Raw genomic sequence first — 23,284 nt, forward strand, 5'->3', positions numbered from 1 at the left:
TGGCCTGTGCTGTGAAGAGAATTGCAGCCCTCAAAATCATTTACTCCAGGAGTTACCACACCAGTTACAAGAACCAGCTCATATAAGAGACCACGAAAACAAGGAAGTTACTTTAAGCAGATATTTCCAACTCCTCAAAAAGAAAAAACACACAGATTTTGCTTTGGTTTTAGCTTTCCGTGATTTTTCTCCCTATGCACAAGCATCTTCCACCTTCTTTATCCTTCCACACAGAACTAACCCCTGAATTTAGAGTCACGAGCCTCGGGACAGCCTCTCACATTCCACAAATGAAGGCAGCGGTCGAAAACGTGCAGAATTTCTCAAGATGGAGAAACCAGTTAAGGTGAGTTAACTCCACATGAGCCTCTCCTCCTTTTTTCGGGGGTAGGCCACACTAAGCCAACATGACAACCAGCATCAGGACGGACCCTGGCACCCCCAGAGCTCCGCGGGGGTATGGCGTGAGCTGTGTGGGCCCAGGCAAGGCCTGCGCAGGGGCCCATTAGTGATCCCAGGGATGGGGTGTGGTGTGCGGCCTTAAAATAACAACCCCTCCAGCCTGAGGCCGTGGGCATTGCTGCCGAAAGCTACTCTTACACCGGCTGTAGCCCCAGAGGGAGAAAGAAGGCTGCACACAGGTGTTACGATTCACCTACCACAGAATTCCCAGTCAGACGCCACCTCCTCCTCACAAACCTTTTATTCTCTTCCAGAAGCGCGAGATATCAGATGCTTCGGGCAGAGTAGTACCTGGAGCGTTATCAGACATCTTCTCCTGTAGAACAGGAGTTTCCACTCCCACCTGCCCCAGGAGCTGCCCTGAGCCCCCTCCCCAGAGCTGGGAGAGTCCCCAGGGTCTGATGGCTCCAGGGTACAGGACTGGGAAGTGCTGGGAGGAACAGCCGGAGAGAGCACCAGGCAGAGATCTCCCTCCTGGGAGGAACAGCCGGAGAGAGCACCAGGCAGAGATCTCCCTCCTCTCCATTCAGCGTTCATGCACACACACTCCTGCAGCGCACCCCCAGTGCTACCGTGACGCCATACCCAGGATGGTACTTTCACCCAGAAAAGCTTTGCAGAAGAAGACAACAGGCACAAACAATAAATTGCCAGCAAAATCCATTTTAAGCACAGTATGATCCTGGTGAAACACCAGCAACAGCCCTTTAGTGCAAAATACAGTATACATATATGGTGTGTTTTATAACTGCATGCCATACTGTCCCGTATGAAGCTCACAGGAAACAAAAATCCTGCTTTCCCCCTACTCTCTTCAGTTTGTTGTGTAAAACAATCTACTTGACTACTTGTTTTAGTAGGGTGAACAGGCTGCTGCAGGAACATCCCAGCCCATGGTGTCACCAGTAGACACCACACTAGGCCCACCAGTGTGTTCTTCTAAATGGAAATGGCTGGAGTTTATCCCTGCAGCTCCATCGCCTCCTCCTGAGTTCAAGGAAGCAAATAAAACTCCTCCTGTGAGAAAATAACCAGGATCTCAATTTTTGCAGATAGCTTCATTTGCCATTTCCTTGTTATGGGTGGCAGTTCTGCACAGCACCGCTTTGCAGCCTGAGGCTACAAACCCACATGGGCAGAGGGAAGCTTGCCAGGTGTGTGATGGCCAGGTCCCACAGCACTGTAGTTGGAGGGGTGTGGAGGACACCGCAGCTCAGTCAGACCATAGTCTTCCACCTTCCTCCTCCCCCAGGAACCTGCTACCTTCCTGCTGTGCACTGAAGGCACTCCACCACTGAGTAAAGTGTGCCCACTGTTGTTTAACATTAGCTGTTACAACACTGACCCACACACCTAAGCCTCAGTCAGTTGGGCAAGTAGTTTGCAGTAAGACTTAAAAGGCTGGATTGCAACTGTAAAAAGTACTGGCACATCAAAGAAAAACAACATTAAGTGCAGTTTCTAGCAGCTCAAAGCAGAGGTTTGAGCCTACAACTACTTCTCTGTCACAAGACTTATCTCTAAAAGAGCCGTCGTGTAGGAGTTGCACCGTTAAACTCAGACAACAGAGACTCACCGCAGCCTCCCACCCTGCTCCCCATCCCGGGCAGTCGGCATTTCTCCCTGCAGTTTTCACAGTTCAGGTCTCAGCTGAGAAAACAGACCACATCTCCCAGGCCTATTTTCATGCTTTGGCACAAGTAAGGAATAACACAACAACAGCTTTCTTTACTGAAACAAAGAAATAGGCACAGAAGCTGTAAAGGCATTCCCCCCCACCTTCAGCCAGGCTGCACACGCTCAGCACAGCCATGGTTTCCACTTACCTGGACTCACCGGGTGCAGCTTTCTAAGGAAAAGCCGCCAGGCAGTTCATTCCCTGCAGCGTTTCCACACTTGCTGCTCCCCACTGCGTTCATGTAACACCGCTCGCTTTTGTTTCTCCTCTGGCTGCTCTTCCCAGCTCAGTCCCACCCATGGCTAGCTGTTCTTAGTTGACAACTTTTTTTTTTTTCCTCCCCCCGCATTTTATTTTAGGAGGACAGGACTGCAGAACACCACTAGTATGTGAAAACAAAACCAAACAAGTACAACTTTGCAGAGGAAGCGCCAGACATACAGTCTGCCACACGGCACAACCCGCCACCCTCTACTTACACAGCAGAGCTGGAGACAACAACTGTTAAAGCAAACTGGGAGGCTTATTCCTGATGCCACTAAAATCCCACGCAGCTATGGTTTAGTCGAAAGCAAAGATGACACACTCAAATCTAGTTAAATAAACATACCGTATTTCAGCTGCTGCACAGCCCAGGCTCCATTCAAGGACTATGGGGGAGTTTGAAGCAGGGGAAGGGATTGCTCTCACAGGGAGAAAAGAGGTGCAGCTTGTCCCAACAAGCATATGACGCTGTGACAGGGTGTAACTTCTGAAAGTCGAGATGTTAATGCATTGCTAACAACCGTTTCTGCCATTAAGCAACAAAGCTAGTCATGCTGGGTTAAAAAGGAAAAAAAAAAAAAGCAATTCAGGCTGAGAATGAGGGGGTTAAAATTATAACAGCAGCTCCCCAGTGCTCGAAGTGGAAGGAACCAAGTTAGCAGCCAAGTTAACTCAAGGTAGCAAGATACCTTCAACATACTCCAAAATGGGGTTAAAGATGGAGCTTACTTTAGCCTGGCTGAATAGTTTTTCCTAGAGATTTCTTGAAATACCTTTTTTATGAAACTTGTTCGTTTAACGATAAACTGAGATGTGATACACCACGTGCCATGGCAGGACCTTTTCCCTTTTTCCTCTCAGGTTTCTTCTTCCTCCAGGTTGATTTTTTTTTCACATGCAGATCTAGATTATACACACACATGCCGGAGGCCCTTCCTCTCCCTTCTAAACCCACCACATACCCACATGTCTTGGACCCACATCCCCGCCTTGACCACAGTGGACAAGCAAGAAACCCCCATCCCTAAAGATCATTAAAACAGGTAGTGCGGTGCGTCCCAACAAATCTTCCTGCAAGTCTGTAGTACTAAAGCAGTGGTCACTAATGTTTTTGAAGACAAGCAAAGTTTGCAAGGGATAAGTAGGATCTTTTATCATACCAGTAACCCCCCCAGTAGGTAAGCATACACTCCCACCTTCCCTCCCCACACTCATGTGCCCATGGTTTTCCTCTCCTTCCCCCAGTGATAATCGATTCATCAGAGCAACAAACACAGGAAGCCTTGACACTAGTGTGTTTATCAGGTTCACACTATTGCCTACAACAGCTGTACAGGTTTGCAGGTGTCCCCTGGATGTCCCAAGCTAACGAGGACACATTTATTCGATTTCAACTTCTATTCACCTTCTGTTTCATGGAAACCTGTCATTAAGTGACTCCTCTCTTGTTTCCAGCAGATACTCATATCCAACCGTTATGTGATTTACTTGTAAGTGCAACGAAGGCTAAAATATGGAAAAGGAGTTATGCTGTTGCCAAGAGAGGCAGACTCACATGGCCAGCATTAGGAAATACAGATAAACACATAATCGCTTGCTCTGTGCCAGATAATGCATCAGCCCTGAGGCTGCCAAACAGTCACCTCCTGGAGCTTCCTATTTCTGCCTCCCATGTAAGTGAAATCAGGTGGAGCTGGAGAAGTGATTAGGAAAGGTTCCTTCTCCAAACTTTCTCCTCTGCACAAGAACACAGACTATTAAATCAGTTAGAGATGTAACAGATTTTTCAAGATTATTGAGACAACAGCAAAGTTAGAAAAATTTCAGTTACCTAGATAAAAAAAAAAAAATTATATTTGGAAGACAGAAGGATGAACCAAGTCTCAGCATTCAGAATCTCTAGTACATCAGCTACATGATATATACACACATCTCTCCAACCCACTAACAAGGATGCTTACAATAAATGCCAGTTGTATTTTAGTTGCTAAAACATTAGGTTCTGTCAACTCTCTGCTAAGCTTTTTTGACATTGGAGGAGGAACAAGTGATTTGAAACGCTTATTCTATTTTATTGTAAAATTGAGTTATATGGTAGAGATTAGAAAGACTCCTACTGCAGCACATCCTTTCACATTTCCCACGCCTCACCTTTCTGCTCCGTATGCAGCTTTCATGTGTGGTGCAGTCATTTTACTGAAAGAGTATTATTAAAATTTTGGTCATTTAAAATTTGCTCTTAGCCAGGCCCTGCTCTCACGCAGCATTCCTGCAAAGACATTTCCTTCATATTATGCACAAGAGGGAACTCGGTGTCAGAGTTAAATATGCTTAAATTGCTGGATCTTCAACCCAGAGGGGTTTGTAGTTTTCTAAACTAGGAACAGAAGTCTAAACTAAAATAGAACGAGGAGAAAATGTCAGAAGAAAGTAAGACGGAGAAAACCCCAAATGACTAGACATCTGCAGCTATCTCTGTGCACTGGGGACACTTTGGAGACACTTCCTGAGCTCCAGACGCACATTTTCCATCATTATCGCCTTCGGGGACAAACAGCATGACAGACCATGTCAAGGGTTAGTCTTACACATGCACCCTTTTTTATTTTAAATCTTTTGAGATTTAAGACATTTTACCTTTTATAAGAGCTGCTTTCTTTACTGGTTTGATTCAGTCACAGCTCTCGCACAACAGCTACCGAACACGTGTACATCTGCTTTCCATAACATCCAAGCAGGACTGTTAAGACAGATGCAGCAACTGTATTCACATAACCTATACATTTAGCACTGCAACGCCTCTAGAGATATTATGTCACATAAAATACATCATTATATTATGATCTCATCCCAAGGCTAGATTACAGATGGCAGCCGCCTTCTGTGCGGTGCCCAGCCCAGAACGATGACCCTGCCTAGCTGCTCTCCTCCTCTTCCTCCTGCTTTTCTAGAGGAAAAAGTTACCCGTTACCAACCTGGGTTTGCTTCCTGCTCTAAAGCAACCCTACATCTTTCTACACCATCTCTCATCCTCCACCTCTCCCTTACACAAGCCTTAAACCAAAGAAGTGATCACATCAAGCATTGTCATATGAAACTACTCCACCAGGTCTGACTAAAAGCAACAGCCTCGGCTGAGTTCTCAGGGCCAGGGCAGGCTGACTCAACTGAAAACGCTCTCCAAAATATCCACTGATTATTTTTGTTAGTTTCAGACTTGTTTCTAAACTAGAGAAAGTGGTCTCTGCCCAGAGATGCTTCTAATGTCTCTCCAAGTCCTCCTAGGACTTGTTGGGAAATAAGGAAAAGGATGCAGAACTTTTGCTGATGCTGTTTAACTTATTATTTAAAAATAACTGAAATATTCCAGGACCCTGTTTCCTAATCTTATGCTTCACTTCACAGGGCAAGGGGAGAATCCACTGGATCATTTATGAATAAAGCTGCAACACCTGGGAAATGGTATTTCAGTAAAACTCTGCAATTCCACATCTCTAAAAGCGCATAAATACAGTATTTCCAAGGAGATACTTAATTCAAATTCCAGACGAAATACTGGCTTTAAGATTGCCATTAACTTCAAGAAGGTCAAGAGCTCATCATCGATTCTGCATCTTTTGCCACTTGATTTTCTGTAAGGTTTTTCAGGATTCAAAGCCTTGAAAGTAGCCTCTTTCTTGAGAAGTTTTTGGGGAGAGAATAATTCTGAAATCTTATTTTAACATCATACAGCAATAATAATCAAGAACTTGCAGAAAAATGTGTCTATATTTTTGTTTTGTTTCTGCTTTCAAGTAAAAGGGAGTTGTTTTCAATGCAACACAAGGTAAATGGATTTGTTTCTAAAACCACCTCTCCCCTACACTGGGATCTGAGAAAAAAATAAAGGATTAATTGTATGAAAGGGATTTATATATGGGGAGATTAACCAGTCTATGGAACTCTCTTTCAAAGGAACTAAAGATAGCTCAAATATTAGCATGAGAAAAACTGTAGGGCTACTTTTTTTTTTTTCTTTTAAACTCATATTAGAAAGGGTTTTGGACACCCATCTCCCACTGCGAAGGCACGGCCACACAGCGGAGTGCGACCAGGCTGCAACAATCTGAACTGATCACTGCTGATCAATAACTGATCACTTGCTCCAAGACCAACAAGCAGTGGCTGAAACGATTCTTGTGGTTCAGTAACTAGATCATATGATCTCAAAAACATTACCTAAAGGGTTTGGAAAAAAATTCGGCTTTGAACTACAGGAGTGTAGCAGTGATCAATCCTGTCCGGGCAGAGGAGTGAAAGGAGCCGGGTGGATTGGGACTTCAGACATGTGAGTTCTGGGGCACCTTGGCAAACATTCTTGGACAACAGTTTTTACAATAGTTTGTTAAACTGACAGATAACCCCAGCAGAACTGCATTTCTTCTCCCCCTTCAGCATCCCCTTTCCCTTGCGCTGAAGTTTTGACAACTGCTGAAAATCTGAAGCTCTTGTCAGCTTTATGTACAGCTGACCTACTAGGAGTTTAGTCTCTAAACAAAGAGGCCGTCACATAAAAGTATATCCTATCCCGACTTCGCCCTGTAAACAGACTACACAGAAAACAAAGGACTGAAATTACAGTTTGCATGTATTCAATGTGCAGCCTATGTTTTCCAGAAATTACTACAATTCTGAAGGAACTACAGTTTGATGGTTTGTTGTGTTGTTTTAAATAGCAAAAGAAAACAAAAATCCCTGCTTTCTATGACCTATACCATTTAACCACAGAACTGTTAACCATTGCTGAAAGCACTGATGCATCACAACTGGGGGCAAGAGGAAGGCTTAATGCTTTGAAATGGCTGCAACCAAACAATAGCAGCTTTGCCTGTGGCTTTTCACCATTACATCGGATGCAAACTGCTCAGCCTGTTAAAAAATAGATATACACGCTCTAAGACGGCCAAGGAATTGTTCTTACAACTAAACGTTGTCATACAATACTGCTGGTGACATACACAAGATAAGGACCTAGCTCATTTATCAATGATGCCCAGCGACCTACTTACTGCACTTGACTCTTGACTTAATCATATTCTCAGCAAATAGTTTTAAGTATTGACCAATCTTGCAGCATATGGCATGTGCTGGTTTATCATCTGAAGCCTGATTACAAACGCGGAGGTGCCAAGCCCATGCCTCCTGTCAATCGGTCCTTCCTGTGATGACGCAGTTATCTAAAAAGCTTGATCTTTCTTTATCTCTCATGTAGTTGCGTATGCTCTACAGCTGTCCTCGGCTGCTCAGAAACCCTTAAAACAAAATACGGCTGCTTTATGAAAACTGTTGTCTGCAGGCAACTCTTCACATTTGCTCCTCAATCAATTTCCATGTTAAACACAAACCCGTTTCATTGTGGTACTCCAGTTAGGAAAAAAAAAACCCAGAATATAAGTCAAAACCTACTATTAGCCCCTTAGAGAATTCACTATTTTATTTTTCAGATTTTGGTATATAATCCAAGAGCAAAAGTCTGAAATGTGATTTAATCACAAGGCCTCACAGCAAGTCAGCTCAGGAAGAGCTGTAACTTTTATTGCCACTCAACGAACACACAATGTCTTTCCTTCCCCATGCCATTCTTGGGAAGGATGACACGGAGCATCTCCAAAGTCAGCTCCTCTCCCAGCACGCTGCTTCCCTGGGCTGGCTGTGCCACCCAGCTTGGAGCCACAGAAAGGCAGAGCCTTGATGCTGCCAACCCATGTCTACTCCCGAGTCAAACCTGTCAGCTGAAACCAGCATGGAGGGGAAGAAGCACTGAACGACACCAGCATTGCGGAGGAATGACTTGAGCTGGAAGGATCTCAGCTCCTACCACGGCCCTAGGGTGGCTCCAATCACAAACTCAATTACATTCCCAATAGAAACAGAAATCTACACAGCAGAGTTAAAGACCAAAAACTGATGGCCTGAACATCTTCTCCTTTATCCGAGTGTTAAGTCAGGCATTTCCAGTTAGATGAATACAATCAACATATTAAGTAATCAGCCATCCTCCCCCTTCCACTACTCTAGATTTTAAAGCTAGCCACAGGCTTACAGGAAGAGTACTGCCACCTTGGCTGGGATGCTGCCTGACAACTTTAGGACCTAGAAATCATTTTACACTGCATTAGAGCTCCTTCTCTGCTGGTCTTCCTGGCTAGCTTGTACAATACCACATCTAATTAAAAAATTTCTATTAACCCTAGGATTTTACAGCTCTGTGTAACAGCCAGGGCACGCTGCTGGCTGTGGCTCAACGATCACCATCATCGGTCCATGGCACTGAGACCCAGAAGACACAGGGGTGCCAGGTCCTCCTCTGACCGAAATCACCTGTCAGCCCACCCTAAGGACCATGGCCAAGGTTTCCTAGCCATGTTTTCCAAATAGCCATGACTCCCCCACCCCTTTTGCTCCTCCTTATATTCATGTAACTGCTGTAACATAGCATCCCAGGGAGGGGGAAAAAAGCAAACAAAAGACACTATAGCCAATTTGTATGGAAAATCAATTAAGTTCAGACATCTCATTAACCTTCTAACCTGTTTATCCCCCAGCTTTAATTTATACTACCACTTGCAAATGGATTTGACACATCAGCCCACCATTTGCCTGGGAAGGTACAACAGGCACGAACAGAATCCTCGGATCCCAGAATACTCCATTTATCCAGGTCCTTCCCTCTATCCCCCTGCCATTCAATAGATGCTAAGGAGCACTGGAGGAAGAAAATAGGATACAGAAAATACACAAGAGCTCTTTGAAAATTATGTAAGCCCTGCAGTGGGCCTCCTTTTTACCTTCTTCTGCTTTAATTACCAGGATCTGAGGGCTGACTTGCCTACACCAATACCCATCCATGGCCACATCAGCTGAGTCCCACAGTGGTGACAGAGCCATGCTCACAGGAGTCTTTTCATGCCACACTTCACTTCCATGCATTCACAAGACTGAACTTAACATGCACTGAAAATAAGTTATAGGTGGCAGTGGTGGTAGGGGGTGTTTTTAATGTTATAGCACAAAACCTAGGAAAGAGCCCTCATTTCTATAGCTGAGATGGATTCACAGCCTTTACTCTGGGGAACTAAACAACAATTTCTTCTCACTAGCCAGAAAACACTCTAGCTTCAGTGAATACGAACCCAGTATCCTCACAGTAAACCACAGAAAAATGGTCACCTGCATGTTAGACTGCAGGAATTCATTCCCTTCTGTCATGTTTTCAAAAATTATGGGATTACAGGGCTTGTTAACACATTGAAAGGTTTCTGTACAATCCCCACCTTTTGACTAAGATGACATGCATTTCTAATGGACTGAAGTGCACGTTCTTAGTAAGGGTTTTCATACGTTTAATACATCAGAATCAAACAAAAAAGATCCAAATCCAACATAGCTGCACCCATGAAAGTCCAAGGAAATCAGCAAGATGAATCTCTATGTAATAGACTAAACCTTGACATTCAGGCAGTTGCAGGCAATATAAATCTTTCCAAGGCAAGGATTGGTAAGTTCTGCAGAATAAGCTCTTAAAAGAAAAAAATGACAAGAGAAAAAGAAAAGCTTCAAGAAAATAATTTTTAATAAGCAAAGTACACAAGTGAAAACAGGTACATTTTTCTAAGTGTATGTTCCTGCCTCTGTATGAACTAGGCATAAGTAAAGCACTGCAGTCTCTCCCAGCCTGCAGACACGGCTCTCCAGCCAGTGCCCCTGCAGCTGCTCAAAGATTTCCCAAGTAATAGCCAAGTAAAAATTGATTAAAGACTTGACTCTTTCACTGCGGCTATTGGGAATCCTGCAAAAGTTACAAGAATGAGCTCAGCTGCTCTTTGCTTCCCATTAGGCAAAACTCTAAATAAAGGCAGAGCTTAAAGAACACAATCCCCTAAAGGAAAAGCCAACAAGTCCCCCAGACAGCAGCTATGCACTGCCCTCTGTTCCAGCAGAGACGTGCAAACACTGTCATAGAATCATAGAATCATTTAGGTTGGAAAAGACCCTTAGGATCATCGAGTCCAACCATCAGCTTCAAAGTTCTCCCTTACACCATATCCCTTAACACCACATCTAAACGAGTCTTAAACACATTCAGGGATGGTGACTCCACCAGCTCCCTGGGCAGCCTATTCCAGTGTCAAATAGATCTAAGACTGAAAACCAATATGCTACAGAAGATAGGGACTGGACCCTTTTGGAGACATTAGTCTAAGCAGCTCCTAACCTGGCCTCTCCCTAGATCTCATCCTCCAGCCACTACAGGCACGCTGAAACTTTTTTCTAGGAACAGTGCGTTCAACATTCAACAAAGCTACATTCATTTAGCCAAGGACCACCTAATCCCATGTATAAAAAACAAAAAAAAAAACCCAAAGGGAGCAGTAAGGTCAAAGGTAAAGCATTATGTTATTTTACATCATATCAATGGCTGGGTTAGACAGCCCAGTCTACAAGCACACAGTGATTAGTATAATTTAAACTTATATAGAACCATACATACGCAACCAGAAATCTCATCCTCATTATGCAGCAGGTTCTAAGTGAAGTTTATTTCAATTTAGTTCAAACCCATGTAAGGGCAGTTTGAGTCAAATTGAAACAAGGCTGTTGCACTCAGTAAAAAGGAGAATTTTCTCAAAACAAGTAGTCTGGACTTAAAAAACTAGATATGGGAGAAGGAAAACGTGTGTCAGGGTATCATGTCCGCAGAGGACCCGTGGCTAAGGAGGGGTGGAGGAAGAGAGAGGCGAGAGGAAACACACCGAGAACAATACCGGGAAAGGGGCTATTCTCGGCGAAAGGGAGGATGCGAGGCCAAGCCGGGGAGGCAAACAAGGGTAACAAAGGCAGAGGAAGGGCCCTGGGCTCCCCCGGAGGGGCCCTGCTCCGGCAGGGATGTCCGTCCGTCCGTCCAAACGTGCCTGTTCACAGCCCTGACGGATCCCGGGCAGCGGCTGAGCACGGCGCGGCTCCTGCCTTGGAGGGGCAGGATGACAGCGGCGGCGGAGCCCCTCCTGCCTGGCCGACTAAGTTGGGGTGGGAGCTGGAACAGCCCTGGGACCCCCCAGTCCGCAAGCGGCACTCATTGTCCGGAAACCAGCAAATATTTGCCATCGCCCGAGCCGACACTCGGCTCCTCATTGGGAATTTAATCCCCCACGCCAAGAGCTTCCAGGTTTGCTTTCCTAAGCGGTCCCTTGCTCTGCCAGACACCGAACTTCAACCAAGCGGGACACGGGGCGTGCGGGCAGCACCCGGCCCCCCACCGCCGCTCCCGCCTGGGTGTGGCCGTGCCTTGTCCCCCCACCACCACCTTGTCACAGCCGGGGGGGGGGACCCCGCATCTTCACGCCTCCCACCCCGCGGCCAGGGATGGGCGCGCCGTGCCCCCGCATCCCCCCCCCGCCCCGGCTCCGTTAGGGAGAACAATGCGGTGCCCGCCCCGGCCCTTACCTTGGCTGGGGCTGCGCGGTGCGGAGCGGTGCGGGCTGCCCGGCTGGCGGCCGCCCGCCGAGCCCGGCCCGCCCCGCCCGGCCCCTCGCATCCACCCCCGCGGCGACCGCCGGCTCCTCACCGCTCGCCCGGCGGGGCAGGGCTTAGCGCCGGCGGGTCCCGCACGCCCGGCGGGGCAGGGCTTAGCGCCGGCCCGGCTCCCCCCCGCACCGGGGGAGTGAGCGGGAGCGCTGCCCCCCGAGGCGGGTGGCGAGGGGCAGCTCCGCCCCTGGCTGCCGGGACCCCGCTCCCCCCCACCCCTCCAACGGATCCGCAGCCCCTCCCAGCAGCACCAGACCCGGCGGCGATGGATGCTCAGGTCGTGTTTACATCCGTGCGTGTGCAGGCGCGATCTCAGCCCGCACAAAGCGCCGCAGCCGCCTCCCAGCGCGGGGGGGGGGAGGGGGGGACACGACACGGGGGAGTTGGAGCATCCTCCTCCTCAACTTCAGCAACAGCCGAGCAGCGGAGGGACGGGTTAAGCCCCGCTCCCCACAAACAAGCGTGGTCAACAATTCCCCCCGGGTCGGCGTCCCCAGAGCCGCTGTGGGTCCTCCCCCTGCCTCTGATTTACTCCCGGCTGCAATTCACAATACTGGGAGAAGACGTGTGTCATCTCCTCCTGGATGGTACACGGATATTTCTACAGGGCAACGGGAAGGGGGTCTGGATTTGCCCAGATCCAGCTACCTCTGTTCATAAGGGCCTTTTGTCATCCTTGCAATGTGAAGCAGAACAATAAAAATTAGTTCGCGAATATCCACGCTGGTATGTTACAAATGCAGGCTTCTAATTACTATATGGAAATGGGCTGTCTAAAGTACAGTGATGAATTGCAGCCTGGGTATTGTTTGGGGGTTGTCGGATAAACTGGAGGTGCTGGCAAATGATGTTAGAAACCAGGCTTGCCGTTTGAAGTGAGCAGCACCATAGCAAGTGCTACGTATTCCACAAAACAGATCACTGCAGCTGAAACAGCAATTGTGCTGTGAGGAAATTCAGTCTAGTACTTTGCCATGAAGAAATATGCTGCTGTTTTTCCAGAAGTTACACAAATCCTTGTTAGTTCACTTAACCAAAATTAATATGATCACAAGATCCTCCTAGGTAAATAGGATTATTCCTCCCCCCCCCCAGAATCCTCATATCAAGTAGCGGTTATTAGCCCCAGAAACGCCAGATCTTCCTATTTGTCACATCTACAGTAGCGAACTACCTGGAGCTTTTCTTAAAGCAGAGGATTAAACACACCTTGATTTGCTTACGTATTTTGCATACATCTCCAGCTCTCCTCATGTGGGATTCCTTGGCTACATTGCATCCATGCCATTTTAGCAGTGATCTATTCATACTCTCCTGGTACTTACTGCATCAGTCAGGCTAATACTTTTCATCCAACTCAATCTCTTGCCTCTCTTCCCTCATTTCAGTTTACACCCGAGGGCCTCCATGCTTGGTTTTTGCCACCATCTGACTTCCCTGGCTTTTTTTTCCTTCCTTGTCTTGTTGTAGTTTGGGGGACTGAGAAGCTCCCAGATGTGTTTCCTGTTGCCAGGAAGGTGGCCACATTTGCCTCTCCTGCTCCAAGTTGCCACAAGTCACAAGTGATGCAATAACTCCAGGTCACTGGTTTTACACATCACCATCCAAAGCTTTCTCCTATATACCCTGCATCTTACAGATCCTTAGTGCCTGCTTTACCCGCAGGATCTTACAAGTTCCCTGCACAGTCACACAACAGAGAGTTTATCTGCTCCCTGGAAATACCAAGCAGGTGATTTTAGCTACTTCTGCATGTACCACTACACCAGTAGTCTCATCCCTGCCCAATTTCCAGCTATCATCAATTGCCATCCCCCAGCAGGCTCTGTACTGCAGAAGATGAACAGCCAGTAGGCAATTTCCCTAAAAAGATTGTTCCATATCACAAGAAATTTTAACACTACCTATTATTTCAACTGTTAAAATTCACCATACCCTCCTTCCTGCATGTAGTGCTTCATTAGGGGAAATTACACTGACTGATATTTTGATGTGATGTATGCATCCATTTGCCTGCCACAAATAATCCTAAATCAAAGTCTAGAGACACAGGAGTGAGCTTCCTGTGAACAAGAAAGGTCAGCCAATATTTATAGTAGCTGGAAAAAAAATAATGCTCTTTATCTGGTTTAGAGCTGTATTATAATAAAATCAAAAGCTTGCAGAAAATAGTGCAGATGCACCTGAACCAAGTACGTACAGAAAATGAGTGATAGCAGTGCATGGCAGCAGAGAAGACCTTCTGATGTGATCGATGAGGGGATGCAGGGCAAAATTCTTCAGCTGAGTAGCCTGTGCTGGCTTTGCACTTGACCCCGTAATGCCAACCTACACCAGGTCCCCATTGTGGTAGGTGTCTGACAAATCCACAAGGTCTCTTGTCCTCAAGAGCAGAGAGACCAGACAAAGCAAGCACAGAGTGAAGAACCTGAAGATGTGGTTTGCCTGGGGTCCCATCACAAGCCACAAACAATTTATCCCACTTTCTAGCTCAGTCTACATGTCTCATTAAGATGTCTCAGGTTTAGTGAGAGATCCCACTTCTAGTCCATGATGGGGAGCAGAACTTAAAATAGGACTTTACAATAAAATCCTTTTTGCCTTCTTTGGCCAACAGCTATTCACACAGTTCAAAACTCCAGAGATTAAATGCATTGCAGCACAATTAGTCAACATATCTATTTCCTGAAGGTTTGGCAGTCTGAAAAAAAACCAAACAAACCCCACCCTACATTCCTAGCCCTGAAACATTATTTTTTTGGATATCAACTTAAGTAAGTATCTAAAGCCTATGGACCTGAAAGTCAGATTGGGTTAGAGGTCTCTTGGGAACAGTGGCTGAATTTATGCTACTTCCCTTATGTGAGAGACGGACCCCAGCACTGACCATAGCTCTTCACAAAATCCCTTTATAGCAAGGGAGGATTATTAATGTTTAAAAGGGTACTTTGCCTCTCTGCTGAGATCTGCCGCTGATGTTAATCTGTACAAACTGCCAGAGCTGGTATCATTTATTATTTAGGATGAACAGTGCAATGCCAGGCTAAATGGACTTCTAGTCTAACCCATTGCAGCATTCTTCTGGGAGACCCCAATAAAGAGAAGCTGTTTATGTAGTTTGGCACTGACATATAGAAATCCTAAAATGAGCATCAGTCGAGTGGTGGTGAGGCACAGAATTGCTGTATTCCATGTCCTCTGCACAGCCAGTCTTCTCCCAGTTGTGCCAGCAGCAGGTATCCAGTTTTTTGGGGGCTTTGCAGGGAGAGTTGCTGTTTAGGCTGATGCTGATAAAACCTTTCAGGTTCTTCTGGAGGTGGAATAAGATTACTCCTCCAGCAATAAACCACTTCTCATGACTGGATGTTCTTTCCTTGTAGCCCAACTGGAAAACCAGAATATACTCTCATGCAAAGTCAGGCAGCTTAGCTCAAAATGCTTTTGTTGCTGATTTCAGTTAAACTGGCTGGTTTTGTCCTAAAGCCGAGACCAGCACACATACTGAAGCTGTGCACCTGCAATGGAGAACAAACCTCCAGAAGAGAATGATAGCAAACAGCTTGGAAGTGATCCATATTCCTTTTGCAAGCAGGTGGTGGAGCTTCAAATATGTGCTTAAACCTTTACAGTATGGCATGCAGCATATTAGAAACAATCCAAGGTAGACTATAGTCAACTCCAAATTTGCACAGCCACCTTACATAAGCTCCAGAAATGCCACAAGCCACCTGTTGTGTTCCAAACCTAAACCAGAACATGCAGAATCTAAAAGCTACTCAATCTGGAGGGGAAAAAAAAATTCAATTTGGATGCTCCCATCTAAAATGATTTCCAGTTACAAGGGTTTTTTTTTCCCCCCCTCTTTCAGAACAGATCTGCTGAGCCAGATAGAAAAGCCTTTACCATACATATTCCTTTTGTGCTTGTGCAAACTGGTTTCCCACATTTCTATCATGAAGAGGACTGGAGCCTCCAGGACAGGCAAGAGCTGCTCCTCAGGCAGCTGTACAAGGCTCGGGGACAACCTGGTCACTCTCCTGAGCACAACTGTCCTCCATAAGAAAAGGAAATTGAAGCCCCCCCCCTTACTACTTTCCTGCCTCCTTCCTTTGCTTCTCCAAAATATCCCGAGGTCTGTTCCTCATCAAGACCTTTTGCAGGCAGCGTCTATTTGTGTGGCTGGTGTGGTTTAAATGAAGAAGTGGAAGACAAGGGGTTGCTGGATTTTCTCTATCTGTTTTTAGATTCATATCATCAAATAGTCAACTTTTGTGTATTTTTAGAAAAGGAAATGAGGTAAATGAAATGTGGAAAGATAGAGTAAAATGATGTAATTTACCTTAACTGCCAAAACACACAAATTGTTGTTATAAAAATACACCAGCAGACCTGAGCCGTGAGAAACTCCTTACAAAGCCAGCTTCTAGATGCCAGGGTTCAAGCCCAAGGTCCAAATTGAGCAGATACGCTCAGCGTGCTTAATCTCAGCTTTCTGTGGGGCTCCTGGGATATCACTGGGGCACCAGCGCTCTCCTGATGTGAGCAGCCTGTTTACACCAGCCAATTTTGCAAAGCCGGACAGGGCTGAAAGTGTCTTCCCTCCACCTCTGCACCATTACAGGACTTGAGTTTTCAGGCGTAGCTCCTTGTGTATTGTCCAAAATAGTTAACCATGTTTTCCTGATTGGCTTGTTTCGAGCTGGTTCCCTTAACAGCAGTTATCAACTAGAGGGGCTGGGATGCATTCAGCGTTGGCAACCGCATCCGAGAGAAGCCTTCCTCTATCAGCAGGCCTTTTCTTATCCTTACCTGACAAAGGGTCTTTCCTGCCTTATTTGTGGCTGAAATGAGATCTGCAACATGAAGATTCTCTAACAGATGTTGGATTATCCCTGGGAATAAGGATTTTGTTGGTTATTGAGATAACAATTCGTGGTACCCTGTCCAGTTTCAATAATGCCCCTTATTATTTACCCCAACCAAAAGGGGCTTTCGACATACTGTTTAAAAGGTTAAAGCTACAGCATTTCTGTAACAGCACCTTGGCTTGTTCAGAGGGACCCGAACTGCTTTACAAAGGAAGTTGTTGTTACTTTCCCTCGTTTACAGATGGGAAAACTGGGAGATGGGAAACAGCTTTGTCCAGTCTTAGCATACTAGCAGAGAAGTAACTAAAATTTAAGCCTTCAAAGTGCCAGAAAGTGGGCTTTTGGGGCTGTGCCCAGCCTCAAACAGAAGTGAAACAGATTGAATTATTGCTTTTTATTAAATGATGTGTCCATACACAATTTACAAAAGTTGTCCTGCCTATACCTGTGCTTTAAAAAGCTCATTGATCAAACCTACAGGTTTAAAAGTTATTTCTGAGTTACCCCTTGCCTTAAGTTTAGATACATTGATACCATTCTAAAGCACTAAACTATATCAATACAGTGTCACTTAAACATTGGCAAAAAAACCCCAGAGTTGCTAATTACATCCAACAGTAAATAATCTCTTAAATATTGCTGCACAATCTTCAGTTTTCATTTAAATGGGGTTCTGTTAGCAGATATTATTCTAAAATACTACAAGGCAATTAGAAATGGTAATAACTTTAACAATTTGCTCTTTCCTACATGTATGAGTGATGCTTATAACCAGTGTCCCACTGCCAGTTTTAGTCTCCCCATGTTAGGGAAAGACTTGGCAATAAAACCCCACTTTTCTGTCCTTCATTCAGACTGACTTTGATGCTCAAGTCTGAGGAACTGAAATTAGATGAACCTGAGCTTTACTCTTGCACATCTCCCTGCACACCCATTCTTTGAGCTTGCAATGATCTGTTCCATCTACCCAGATCATCCATTTATATTGCAGATGAGATACTGGCTCCTACACACAGACTCGACACAATAGCTGAGCTCAGAGACTGCAGATAAAGTCTACAGAAGGAGCTGATCAATTTTTCAAGTTTTTGGTTTCCAGGCCCTTAACGTTTTAGTTCCTAGATAAGAGGCAGTTCTGCAGGCTAAAAACAGGACAAGAAACACACACCCAGGTCCTACACATGCTCTCACAGACCTTCCCCTTATCTATGCTCAATAATAACCAGAGAAAACAAGCCGAAGGCATAAGTGTTACTCCATTTATCACTAAAACTGTTCTCAGAGAAGTGATGGTTATTTTGATGGCTGATAGCACAATCTACTGGGCTTTTCTTGCATTTCTCCTGCTTCATTATTCACCGATCCTATTATTGTTTCCATAGAATTAAAGACAGATTACAAAGTGCAGAGTGGCTCATTACAGTCATTCTGTCTGACCACTTTGCACTCCACAGGCCACAGTACCTCACCCAGCAATCACTGCAGGTCCCCTAACCGCGGTTGTGCAAGAGTGTCTTTCCAGAGGACGCACGCCCCTATCTCTGCAGCACCACTAATGCTAGAGGGGATTTTGCTTCTGAGCGTTTCTCAGCGTCCCTATATATTTGTATCTAATCAGAATTTGTAAAAAGTTTTTACATTTGTATTCCTGATAAATTTGTGCATTCACAATAATTTGAAGTATTCATTAGTTTTTAAAGATACACTTATAAAACAACTTCCCAATTTGTTCCTGGAGTCATATTAGCCCCTAAAGATTCGAGTTGTGTCCCCCATATTTCAAAACATTATCCAAATCATTTAAAGTCTGTCCTTCTCATGCCAAGGGGACCTATAGACCTTGCCATGTATTAATAGAAACACTACTCTGTCTCACCAGGAGATCCAAAGGCACATTACAAAAATAAGTATTAGCAACATCCCTTATTTTTTATCAATTGTTCCTTCATTTTTTTTATAGATGGAGATAGCTGAGGATCAGAAAGGGGAACAGGCTGACCAGCAAGAAAGCGACACTCCTGAGTCCCAGTCCTCCTCAGTCTTTGCTAAACTACATATTTTGAACTCTAGCTGAGACCCAAACATCAACGAGACTCACTATGGACTACTCCAATATATGAAGCTAATCAAATAAGGCTCTGGAGGGGCTCCCTCATCAGCCCTGAAGCACCGGTTTGCTGGAGGCTCATCACTCCTGGTCAGGCAGGGCAAGCTGTGAGGACAGTCGCTGTAGATACCTGAGTTAGTGGCTGTAACTGCAGCACTTCTGGGACGCAGAGGAAAGGCCGCTTGCAAGACACTGTGTTTAAGCTTCCATCCTACCATAGAATAAATGGTCTTAGAACTTCACCTATAGTTTCTCTTTCTACAGAATATTTTACAGTGTGCCCAAGCCTGTCCTCCACCACTTTATTGTCCTGTGATTTTCTTTGCTCACTGGGGAAGGGCTGTCAGACTTTTTTTCTGATGCCTCAAGAAAAGAATGGCTTTACACTTATTTTAGTTCTATATCAGGGCCAGAGCTTGAGCCTACGTTGCTTCTATCTCCAGGCACATTTGACAGCCATGAACCAGAAGCACAGCTACTCTGCTGGCTGTCAGGCATATCTTGATGGCTACATGGGGGTTTGATGTGAGGGCCTTTTGTTTTGCCTTTCCACCGGCCAGTCTAGGAAGACACATTAAGATGGAAAATAGCATAACACTAGAGGCATTTAATCAGCTAAAAATACAAGAGGGTCAACGGACATAATTCTGACAGACAGAGTCCTGCTTGTTGGATCCTGTTTATTTGATCATAAGAGCTGAAACTGCTCTGAAGGGTACATTCCAGCTTTGTTATGCTGGTGTCAAGGGGGAATAGTGACATTTAGCCCATGAGATTTGCTTTGTCTCTTCAGTAATGCAACCTAGATCAGACTCTAACCCTGAGCCATCTGAAGTGAACTTGTTGACCTTCCATTAATGCTCTCAGCCTCCAGAGTGCTCTTCATGGGTACTCAGAAGTGACTTCTGATGAAAGTCAACTACGCAATTACACTCATGGAGAGTCTCAGCATCTCCATATATCAAGGGACAAAGCCGACAAGCATGTTTGTCATGAAACTCATGTGTGATTTAAAGGACAATGCCCTATAACTCCATGAAGATAAAACCACATGTTAAATGTTCTCAAAAAACACAGTAAGAATGGCCATGGCAAAAGCCCATCGTCTAAGCCACATTTTAGCAGCACATTTACCCTATGATTCAAATTCTCTGTGTAAACCACACAACATCAATGAAAAAACATTAGTATGAAGCTCACCAAAGCCATGAGTTAAGCTGAACTCCATGATGCCTCCAGACATGGCATCAGCAACATACTCTCAAAACCTCACTTCTATAGTGCAGTAGTAGCAAAAATGCTCAGTAGGGTTTAAAGAACAAGTTAGGAAAGCATTTGCTGTGGAAAGATTCATTATAGTTGATCTTACCTTTGGCAAAGAGATCATCAGGCAGTGGAGAGGGACAGCAGATCCCTAAGGGACATGGAGCAGAGCATAGCACCACAGCAGAGTAGGGCTCAGCCCTTTGGTATCGCAGTGATGTGGGCCCAGAGCTGGTGACCAGCTTCAGGTGGGAGTCCAGATCATGAAGCAAAGTCATGGAGGAGACAGGTCCATGGTTAAGGAGGGAATTCAGTCTCTGTGCTGGGGTCCACAGCCAGACATAGGAGGGAGCTGGGAACCAACACTGCTCCAACGTGCCTCAGAGGAAGAACTAGATGTCCCCAGCTGAGTTTAAATGGGCTCCTGGGCCCATGGTAGTGGGTGGAGGCACCAGATGAGGCTGCTCAGGGCCATTAAGGCTAATTAGTACACTCGGGGGGGGGGGGGGGGGGGGGGGTGCTGTCAGAGACCCTTTCAAAACAATTCTGGACAATTTCATACAGTGATTTTAAAGCTGGTTCCACAGTCAGAATAGACTCTCCACTTTCTGCAAATACTCGTCTCCATTACGTGCTACTGTAGGCATCTCCGCTTCCAGAAGGTTTAAAGAAGAGGGCAGAAAAGCGTGTGTCAGGGAGGACTGAGATAACACAGAAGGTGTCTGTGTATGAGAAGGGTGGGGGGACAGTAGGCCACATCAAGAAAAAGCCCTTAAAGCCAGCTGTGATTTTTAACATGTGACTTCAGGGCAGTGTAACTGCTTCACAGAGACAGGAGGCATTGCAATGAGACTACTTGAACTAGAGTATGCCTCATTTTATTCTCTTCTTGCAATTCAGAGTATGGTTTAAAACCAGAAGAAAGATTTTGGGTTTTTTTTTCTGGCCCATGCAAGTTAGCATGGAAGGCTGTATTTGATAGTTTTTTTTATGTCTGCAAGAGGAGCAGCATTTACGTCTGTATATACTTTATAAACACACAAACAAAATCTCTGGTTAGACCACAATATGATGGAGCTTCCAGACATTATCCAGAAGCACCTGCCTCATTAAAACTCAAGTTACCTGGACTCCTACGCATGCTTTTGAAAATCCCACCCTGTGCATTTAGAAAAGACTATCTGCTACCAGTAGAAAAACTCGTCTGTGAAGGCACTGAAAGTATACAGCATCTCACAGCAGCGAGCCTTTAATTACCACATGGTAATCACCACAGTGATTAAATTGTCATCAGGTCCTTGCTGGTTTCCCTCTAACCTCCTTTATCTGTACCAAACTAGTGGGGAACCTAGATCGAAAGAATAAAAGTGAGGTGACAACCCACTGCCTTTCATTTCAGGGGTGCAGTTGTATAAAAGGGTATTTAATCAGCTTTATTTCTTAGGTATACTTAATATGTTACAGCTTAGAAGATGACAATTTCATGGGAAAGGATTAGACCAGTTTGGGTCATGTTTAACGAATGCCATCTTACATCTACATTTTCTGCTTTCTTAAACCATAAAAGGTTCCCAATTCCAGTGTTCTTCACACATATATATTTATTCAAATTGCTGACTATACCTTGCAACCTGTATGCCACTTTACTACTTTTTTCTGTTAATAATCGTACACTCTCCAGATATGGAAATTGTTATATCTTAATCTTAACTGCAAGTTGATTTGTATTCACCGAAGCATGGAGATAATCCACAAGAGCCTACGCTTAAAAATTGCTGCTAAAGTCAGCGCAGCCAATGCAGATGGCTATACAGCAAGGATAATCTCCGTGTGGGTTTCATCGGTTGCTACGACAGCCCGGTTACGGAGCCTCCGCTCCCATAGGGATCAATAGGCCCCAGGAGGCGAAAAGGAGCGTAAATAAATAAATAAGCAAGCAAACAAACAAACACAATAAATTGGATACCCTGCCTGCCTGCAGATTAAGTCAAGGAGTATTAAGTTGTTTGGGTTCCCATTTAAAAAATAAATAAATCGAATCTCCCAGTCAATCTGCTTAATGTCTGATTGACATTAAGCAGATAAGTAGTGATTTAACCTTATGGGGTAGATTTCTTCCTATGCTGTGGAGGTCGTGTCATACTTGGAAGATGACAAGTGAATTTTTTAATTTCCTGTCCTGCCATAGGCCAGCGATGTGTTTGCTGGGAGGTGCCGGTGCTCCTTGTTTTTCTATTTCAGATGCTCCTGGAGCATTCTGGTGGGGGCCATCAGTGTGAAAACCACACTGTCAAATGGCACAGTGGTGCTGTAAAAATTCCATGCAGGGAAAAGGTGGCCTCATATAAGGCAGTATGAAAAGGTTTAATGTGGGACATACTCCGCTGGTCGTTCAGCGTTTTCCATTCCCAGGAGCCATTCTTTCCAGGTCCTGGAATTGCACATCCACACCAGCCCCAGGAGTGCCAGCAGAACCCAACATGCAAAACGACCAAGCGCCACAGCAGCCACCGAGGTTTGCTGCATCGGATTTTATTGCTTTGATTTATCTTTCCATTTCTATCAGACTTACTGAGCTTAAATTGCCTTGCACGGTCGAGCTTCCCCAGCCGCTTACCAGATTCTGCAAGAGGTGATTTTTCACTTTGTGTTCAGATGTCAGCGCCCGTCCCCTGCACCTGCGCCCGCCTGGCCTTAACCCCCGCGGTCCCGGGGGGGGACGGACACTCCCCATTCCTTCCAGGAGCGGGCATCTCTTCCACCACCCACTTACCTGCCATGTAAGATGGACACATGCACTACCCTTTCCTCATCAGTTTTTCCCTCTTTGCTCTCCCCTCCCCTCCTGAAATTCATAAATATTAAGCCTGAAGTGGAAAGTTTGAAAATGGTTATTAGGGCCTTTGAGCATTTTGTTTCCTGGGGCACAATTTTCTAATTTTGTGACAGAAGGGTGTTTTCTTTCATTGCTGTTGACAGCTCTGTCCACAAAATCAAACCACCTCAAATATATTGTTCAGCAACATTTTCCTTTGTTGACAGCTGATGGTACACAATGACAATATAAAGAGATCAGCA

At 45.3% G+C, this 23,284-nt stretch overlaps 1 protein-coding gene across 1 annotated transcript in view; it reads right to left on the reverse strand.

Annotated features, from left to right (window-relative positions):
• FRMD4B (FERM domain containing 4B) overlaps nt 1-11,994 on the reverse strand; it is a 135,957-nt gene extending 123,963 nt beyond the window's left edge. The window contains exon 1 of the mRNA XM_054216189.1: nt 11,888-11,994. The gene's annotated coding sequence lies outside the window, so the exon portion shown is untranslated. The remainder of the gene's footprint in view (nt 1-11,887) is intronic.
• Nucleotides 11,995-23,284: the final 11,290 nt, after the last annotated feature.

The sequence above is a fragment of the Rissa tridactyla genome, chromosome 10, assembly GCF_028500815.1.
Source record: "Rissa tridactyla isolate bRisTri1 chromosome 10, bRisTri1.patW.cur.20221130, whole genome shotgun sequence".
NCBI lineage: Eukaryota > Metazoa > Chordata > Aves > Charadriiformes > Laridae > Rissa > Rissa tridactyla.